We start from the raw sequence: 7,906 nt of genomic DNA, 5'->3' as shown, positions 1-7,906 counted from the left end.
TGGTTTTCTATTAGTTTCAAATATAAAACCTTGTCGAAGCAAAGATGATGGTCATGAAGAAAATTTCCAATGAGACAAAGCAAATGAAGAATATCAAATGAAGAAGACAAAGGAAACTAAGGACATTAACAAGAGTAAGGACACTTTGAAACCTACCAAAGCAATTTAAAAACTAAGAAAAGAAGCAAAAGAGCAAAAGTAAAGCAAAAGGAAGATCAAACGTTGAGCCAAAGTCCAAGTTCAAAGTCCAAAGAAAATGACCAAGTAAAGTAGTAATACGTAAGAGCACCCACACAAGAGGATTAAGAAGATTTTGAAAAAAGAAGGAAATGACGAAGTCCCCCCATCCACACACTAGCAATAGCCATAGAATGCACCTAGTGAGGGGGGGACAATCAATCATCGATCATGTAACCTGACCACCTTGAAGTAGTCGAATAAGGCACCTAGGGGGATTGTTGGAATATTTCTTTGAGCATATGAAAGAGTGATGCCTTCTTTGCATGCAAATGTAATATGAACTAGTCTTGGAGTGTATAGAGGATAAGTTGAAAGGATAAGGATCCAAGTTGGCAAGTCAAATTGGACCCAATACAACGAATCGAATGTACTCATGTGCCTATTTAAAGAGGCATGATCCATGAATAAAGTGTCAATTTTTTTTCTTATTTTACCAAACTCATGGTTCTCCTTGTTTATGATCCTCCTTGAACTTTATCATATCCTATATGTGTGCACATATATGCATTGTATTTCAAAACATCAATGTGTACACATGTTTAAAAAATTCACTATAAAGTGTGAGAATACACAAGTAGTCTATCGACTAGTTTTAGAGGGGAGGCACATCTCTTCCCCTTAGTGGGTGTTTGGACGTATTCATCTTATGTCGATTAAAAAAGTTATACATAGATGTTCAAAAATTTCACAAGTAGAGGTGTCTTTTCTAAAAAATTAAAACACATGTATACATGTTTAAATCATTTCGAATAAAGTGTATGAATATATGAGAAGTCAAAAAATAACAACAATTTTGAAATAGAAATTAGTAGGTGGATTCTCCATTGATTTGAACTGATCATCCTCTATCTACAACAATTGGGGTAATGCAAGTGTGATATGTATTTATTTGTGCATGAATAGATATTGCACCAATGGAGCACTAATACCTCTGTCACAAGGTGAGAATAAACCTTCACTTGTCTGAGGGCTAAAATTCTACCCTTCCAATGCTTTGGTACATCTCCAATTTCAAATGCTTTCACCTTGAAAGCTCCCTTCATACTTTGATGCATGTGCATCCAAGATGAATAACGATATGTATCATTGATCCATTTCCCTTCCTCATCTTTTCTACATGCACTTCTGTTGAGAAAATGAGTGTTCTTCTCTCTAGCATTATGACTTAGGCAATGCATATAAATAACTATATATTAAGTCGTAAAATATATGCATTTTAATATTGACCATAATCATATATATGTCCTACACATCAACTATGGCATCAAGATGCATTAGCCCTTTTGTAATCAACTACAAATATTGAAAGTTTTGTGTGCGCACGTGTTGTGTAGTAACATAAATATTTATATATTGAATTTGAAAGTATCACATTGATCATTGTATTTACATGAAATAGAATAGAACGAATACCAAATAATTACTCAAAAAGATAATTTTATAAAAAGAAAATTCACTATATTGAATAGAAAATCTAATTTGACTTAACATGTTGTGTGAATACAAGGGTAAGCTTGAGAGAACACAACTCAAAGTATATTGAGAGGTATGAATAGAGAAGAGTTACAAGACTAAGTACGTCCTAAAGTGAATTAGTATATATACAGGGCCAAGGGAAAGAATCTCCTAAAGAGGGAAGGAAGTGCCTTGGTACAGTGAAATACGGTAATAGTAAGGAGGTATGTCTTCTCCCCCCTATTGAGCACCCTTGTCTAGGGAGCTCTTGAGGGAAAATTCACCCATGGCTAGGTCCATGGGTAAAAACTTGCAATGATCTTTGCAATATTTCAAAGGTTCGCTAAAACCAATATCGCACCAGCCTAATAAGGTTTTGACTAAATTTGGCGGGACCGTTTGCGGATTTGGAAGAAGACCGTTAAAAGTTTCCAATAATTGACCACAACATCCGTTTGAGAATGTTCCCCAAATTTATTAAGAGAATAATAGATAGAGAGAGAGAGAGAGAGAGAGAGAGAGAGAGGGAATGTCAACAGGCGAGGCCAGGCTATGCAAACGCGTCTCTCTCGCGCTCAGAACTGTGTGGTGTTTTTGTCAACCACAGCTCAGTGCATAAGGCTCAGCTGTGCTCCCATGGCCCTAATCCCCATCGTGCCAGAAGGAGGATCCCCCCCACAGCGGCGCCGCCTCGGCTTCGCCCCTGACAGGAAAAAGCAGCAGCACAGATCAGAATTAGAAGAAACCAACAATACTACTGCCATCGCCAAGCCCAAGAAGCAGAAGAAGAAACAAGGCATCCTCTCCTTCTTCCCCCTCCCTTCCTCCCTCTCCCGCAAGCGCTTCCTCATCCTCCCGGCTGGCCCCTCGGAGTATCCCGCCCTTGGCATCACCATCACGGGGACCCTCTTCGGCTACCGCCATGGCCATATCCACTTTTCTGTGCAGGAAGACCCAAAATACCCTCCTCCTCGAGCTCGCTTCGCAGACCAGCACCCTCATCAAGGAGATGGCCTCCGGCCTCGTCAAGATCGCCCTCGAATGCGACAGGTCATCGGCCGCGGGCAGCGAAGAGGCATTGTTCAATCAGCCTCTCTGGTCCTTGTACTGCAATGGAAGGAAGGCTGGGTATGCAGTCAGGAAATCCTGCTTTGATGGAGACATGGAGCTCCTGTCCCTTGTTCAGGCGGTGTCCATGGGGGCTGGGGTGTTGCCCAGAGAGGAAGATAAATTAGGGGGCAAATCTGAAGGAGAGCTCATGTACATGAGAGCTAAGTTTGAGAGAGTTGTGGGCTCTAAAGACTCAGAGTCAAGCCTTCTATATGATCAATCCGGATGGCACAGGAGATCCTGAGCTAAGCATCTGCCTGTTAAGGGTGTAGAAACTGCGACTTGAAATAAATCGCTTAGGAGGGTTTCCTATAATTAACCTTAATTAATTATAAAGTGCATTTCATTAGGATCAGAACTTCATCTATACTTGCTCTTTTATGTCTTTGGTTTCTCCTATCTTTGCTTAAGGAGAAAATTTCAAGTACTAGTTAACCGAACCTTCAAGGGTTCCATTTTAGCACTAATGCTCCTTTGATGTTCTTTGGCTTCTCATATCAAAGCTTAAGGAGAAAATTTAAAGTGCTAGGCTAATCCAACCTTCATATATGTTCTTTGGCTTCTTGTATCAAAGCTTTAAGGAGAAAATGTAAAGTGCTAGGCTAACCCAACATTTATACAAGGCTAGGGGAGATTCTTCCTAAAGAAGGAAGAAGTACCATGGCCCAAAGGTTCCACTTAAGCAACAATGGCCTTTTACTTAAGCATTTTGTTTGAGGCCGATTGGTACTTGCTAGAGCATGTCCATAATAATTGCTTCATTGCACTTATCAATCGTACACTTGAGGGATTCATTTTGAAAGGCTATGTTATTGGTAATATCAATGTACTTCAAAGCACTGAAATGTTAGGCATCAAACATTGCAGTTATCTTACAACACCTTTGCATATGCCTTGTCAACATGGCAAAACGTTTTTGGGTGAGAACATTGCTTCTTTGTTATGCAATGCCTTAAGATGCCATTCGTGCATCATGCATTTAGTGCATATAAAATGAGGGATAATCTTCCATTTGTCATTGGAGAAGGTTGTATATGTAGATTGCTTTATTGTTGGAGGTGGTTATATATGTACATTGTTTTGTGGGGATCCTTGTATGCAATTGATTGCTTACCATTATTTGGTATTCATCAGCTCAACACCACAAGTGTTAGGGAACTGGCACTCGTCTAGGAGGGGGGTACTCTTATACGACATGTCACTATGGAGCCGAAACAAAGCAGAGGTAGACCAAGGAAGCCCCAGTCAAAAAGTGAATGAAGAAGCTCATTTAGAACAGTGCTGGAGATGGCAACCTCAGAAACAACGTGGGCGAGCTCCAACTACTCTAACGAGGTCCTCTCAAGGATGAAGAATGATCTCTCCAGGATGAAGAAAAGCACCGATGATTCTAGCAAGGTGCTCCGAAAAGATGGAGGTAAACACCGAATATGGAGCTTTTTGCTAGAAAAATGATGTTAAAGAACACTATGATATCATAATGATGACAAATGGCAATTGCCTTCCCTTTAGCTATTTTTCCACTATTTTAGTGACATAATAAAGTGGTGGAAACAAACTCTTCTCAAGAATTTGTACTATTAGAAAGAAGAGGAGGCATATGAATATTGATCAGGTTTAGTAACTACTAGAAAGTTGATAAACCTAATTTCTGCTTTCAAATTTTCCTTAGCACTATGCAAAAAAGACTTCTCCACTAACTAGGTAGAGTGTAGGTGTTATCACTCAAAAAGCTCAGTCAAGTACCACTTTTTGATCGTAATATTTTTGCTACAAATTTTTGCAAAGAATGATGCATGGAGAGAGCTAAAATTCTCAAATCAGTTAAGTGACTTAGCACTTGCCTTCCAATAGATAGACGTTATCCCCTTCACATGGCACAATAATCATTATGGGCCAACATGGAGGGAAATCAAACTCAAAAGAGTCAGTGCTAGCCTGGACATGTGGTGGCTAGGCAATAGCACTAGAGTTAGAGTGCTCACCCATGAAATAACATCAGATCACTAGCTCGTTCTTCTTTCCTTCAAGATTATTATTATTGGAAGGACTAGTAATGTGCCCCCTCCCCTACCCCTACCCTTCAAGCTAAATACATCGTTTCTGGATGATAGAAAATTATTGCCAACACCAAGCAAGTGTAGTCACACTCGATGGATGAAGCAGCCTCTCCTAATTTCAAGTGGCTCAAATGCATGCACATAGTTATCTAGATTGCTAAAAACCATGGTTAAGAAAAGGCTACTTAGAGAGTCATATGTAGTGCTTTCACAAATTTCTATTTATTAGGCCCCTCAAGTTGAACTAGGATTAGGGCTAGGTGTGCCTATGTTAACTCAAGTCTACAAGGGGCATAATATTCTATAAGTTGAAATACAATACTTTATAAGTTGACCTGTTGCTAGGCTCGATGTGCCTAATTACTCGATGGGGCCTCCAAAGTTGGTGGGTTGCAACCTTTGTATTTTCCTGAAAAGAAAAGAAGGTGCACTACCTGGGGGTGTGTCTACCTTACCGTGTGGTGCATTGTGCTCATGCTAGTGGAACTGGGAGTTGGATCAAACCAAGCCTGGGTGGTGTCCCACACTTGAAGACCTAGTTCATGCATTGTTGGAGGTGCAATGCACAACTTGGGGAGATAGGTCCGGAAGTCCTGCCCTTGAGGTGGCCTAAGCGCGATGTGGGAAATGAAAATGGGTTAGGGGGTTAGGGACGGAGCGGCCGACCGAAGCCACTAGACATTGCTAACTTGAGGACCCCTAGATGCAGCGTTTATGGCCTACATGGAGCGAGATTGTTTGATTGCTCTTTTTGTGATTTTCTTTCGTGATCTCTTATGCTTTTCCTTTGCCTTTCTCTTTTCTTTGTCTTTTCTCTCCTGGTCTGTTCTTTTCTTTTCTTCTTCTTCTTCTTTTAAATAATTAAATAATAAATATACGAAGATTCAATCCTCGTCATTAGAGATATGAGAGGGAGGGGTTGGAGGCTTAATGGATTTGCTAAGAAATTGTCTAATTTGGATGTATCCTCTTAAGCCTAATCGAGCATTAAGAGGGGTGGTGTATAGGAAGGGATGGTTGCAGTTAGTGAAATGGCTGTCACTCATATCCTCTAAGAGGGCTATGCAAAGGGAGGGTATGAGGGCAGTACACATCATTAGCCTAGCCATTGCATAGCTATCTATATCGGTATCGAGATAAAAAAAGAGTGGTGGGAGGTGGCACTCATGTGGTGTAGGCTCCTGTCTAAGGAGTAACCTAAGCAATCTTAGATAATTACAAGTAGTCATAAAGGCAGGATGTGGACAAAAAGTGAACTCATTGAGAAAATGGGCGATTGAGTTTCATAGATCGGTTTCGGAGAAGGTCAAGGCGTCCTCTGGTCTAGTGGCATTTACGTTATATAACTTTGGAAAATCATATCAACCATTATGTCAAGGTTGAAATCCACCCCTACCCTTCTTAGATGTCGCATATATGTGGGGTCATCTCTCTCGAAGGGTAGTATGTTGCAAAATGACATCCTGACATCTACATTGCCGTCCCAAATTCTCCTTCGCCACTTTGGTTGGGACTCATAGCCTTGGATTGTCCAGGGCACCTCCATGACTTTGTCTTCCCAATATTCGAGTCCCTCCATTTTCCATAATTTCAGGTTCTTCTCCCTCTCGTGGTGCCACCTACTATCTTCTCCTTGCCTACTCGAACATCCTCACCCTTTTCCTCTTGAGTTCTGCTCTTCGCTTGGTAGTGAGGTCCACTTCTTGCTGCATCTCTGGTTATGGAGAGGGAGATTGCAATCCTAGCTCCTCTTCAAACTCCAGTCTGGCTTCTAGAAGTGGCCTTTGCCTGCCAGCTTCACTCCTAGGCCCTTGTGGTTCTTTTTCCTTGAAGCTTAGTAGGTCCACCTCTTTGACCATCAGCCTTGCCCTTAGCAAGTAATCCCTTTTCTCTTCGTGGGTTAGGCTAGTCCCTTCTTGTTGAGAAATGTGCAATCACATCCACCATAGCCTCTGTGTAAGGAACAAACAAGGCAAAGAAAGACATTGCAAATAAAGCCTTAGACTAGGTCATGTATACATGGTTTATTAAAACCACAGTTGGTGAATAACATGATCACTTTCCACCATTCTCCACCTACCAATACCACCTAATGTAAGCCTATAAAAGGCACTCATCCCCACACTCATTCCATCAATCATACTCATCAGTTGTACTTACATTATGCTTGGATAATATTAGTTGTTCTTCTTTGTCAATGTTTATGTCTCATTATGATTGTCTATTTTCTCATCAGTGATCCTCCGTAGCATGCATCCTCAATATTTTAACATGGTATTAGAGCAGGTTTCAAGTTAATGAGCAATTAGGCCACTGATTTATTCATTCTAGTTTGAATTTCTGGCTCCCTCCACTTTCCCATGAATCTCTCACCTACCTCCATAGCTACCCACCTTCAGTTGATGGCTTGAAGCTCTCAAACCAAGCCATTTCGGCTCGTACTTTCTTCTAGGAAACTCTTCCTTTGCTCTAAGCACTCCTCTTTATCGCTTCAAAGCCCAACATTGCTACCTCTCTGCTCCAACATTTGTCTACAACAACTTGCTATCCAGATTGTGCCATCTGTGATTCGTATTGTTCATTACGCTTGCACGCACAACGATGCTATCCACTATCATAGGGCAATTGAAGCTATATAACTAAGCTATCTCTAGCTCAGAGGGTTTCTCAAATAGTTTTGTCTACGTGCTGCAATCAACAAAAAACCAATCACCTGTCAAAACCCTAAAGAGGGCAAACATATACATTAATCTCAAAGCTCAAATTTTACTTCATTTTCCTACTTCCTTTGGCTCAGTAATGTCATTGGCTCTCTGATCTCCTACAACATTGAGTTCTCAGCTAATCACTACTTCAAATCAGCAAGAAGAAGATTCAACATCAAGATCAACATCAAAGTGCTTCAACTATGTAGTATCTCTTGATACTACCTAGTGTTGATTAATACTAATCCTCTTATGTCCTTTGACGCACTCAATTTCAACTCTTTTGCTGGACAATTCTCAGTTATTTGTTGCTACTCCTACCAACAAAATGGGAAA

At 40.7% G+C, this 7,906-nt stretch overlaps 1 pseudogene; it reads left to right on the top strand.

Annotated features, from left to right (window-relative positions):
* The first annotated feature begins 2,179 nt into the window (after nt 1-2,179).
* On the top strand, nt 2,180-3,422 carry LOC148010620 (protein MIZU-KUSSEI 1 pseudogene; annotated as a pseudogene).
* The last annotated feature ends 4,484 nt before the right edge of the window (nt 3,423-7,906 follow it).

Source organism: Lygodium microphyllum, chromosome 29 (genome assembly GCF_053477565.2).
Source record: "Lygodium microphyllum isolate KBCC chromosome 29, Lygodium_microphyllum_v1.1.10, whole genome shotgun sequence".
In the NCBI taxonomy this organism is placed as follows: domain Eukaryota; kingdom Viridiplantae; phylum Streptophyta; class Polypodiopsida; order Schizaeales; family Lygodiaceae; genus Lygodium; species Lygodium microphyllum.
The sequence above is the reverse complement of the archived record's forward strand: the minus strand, read 5'-3'. Positions and strand labels throughout refer to the sequence as shown.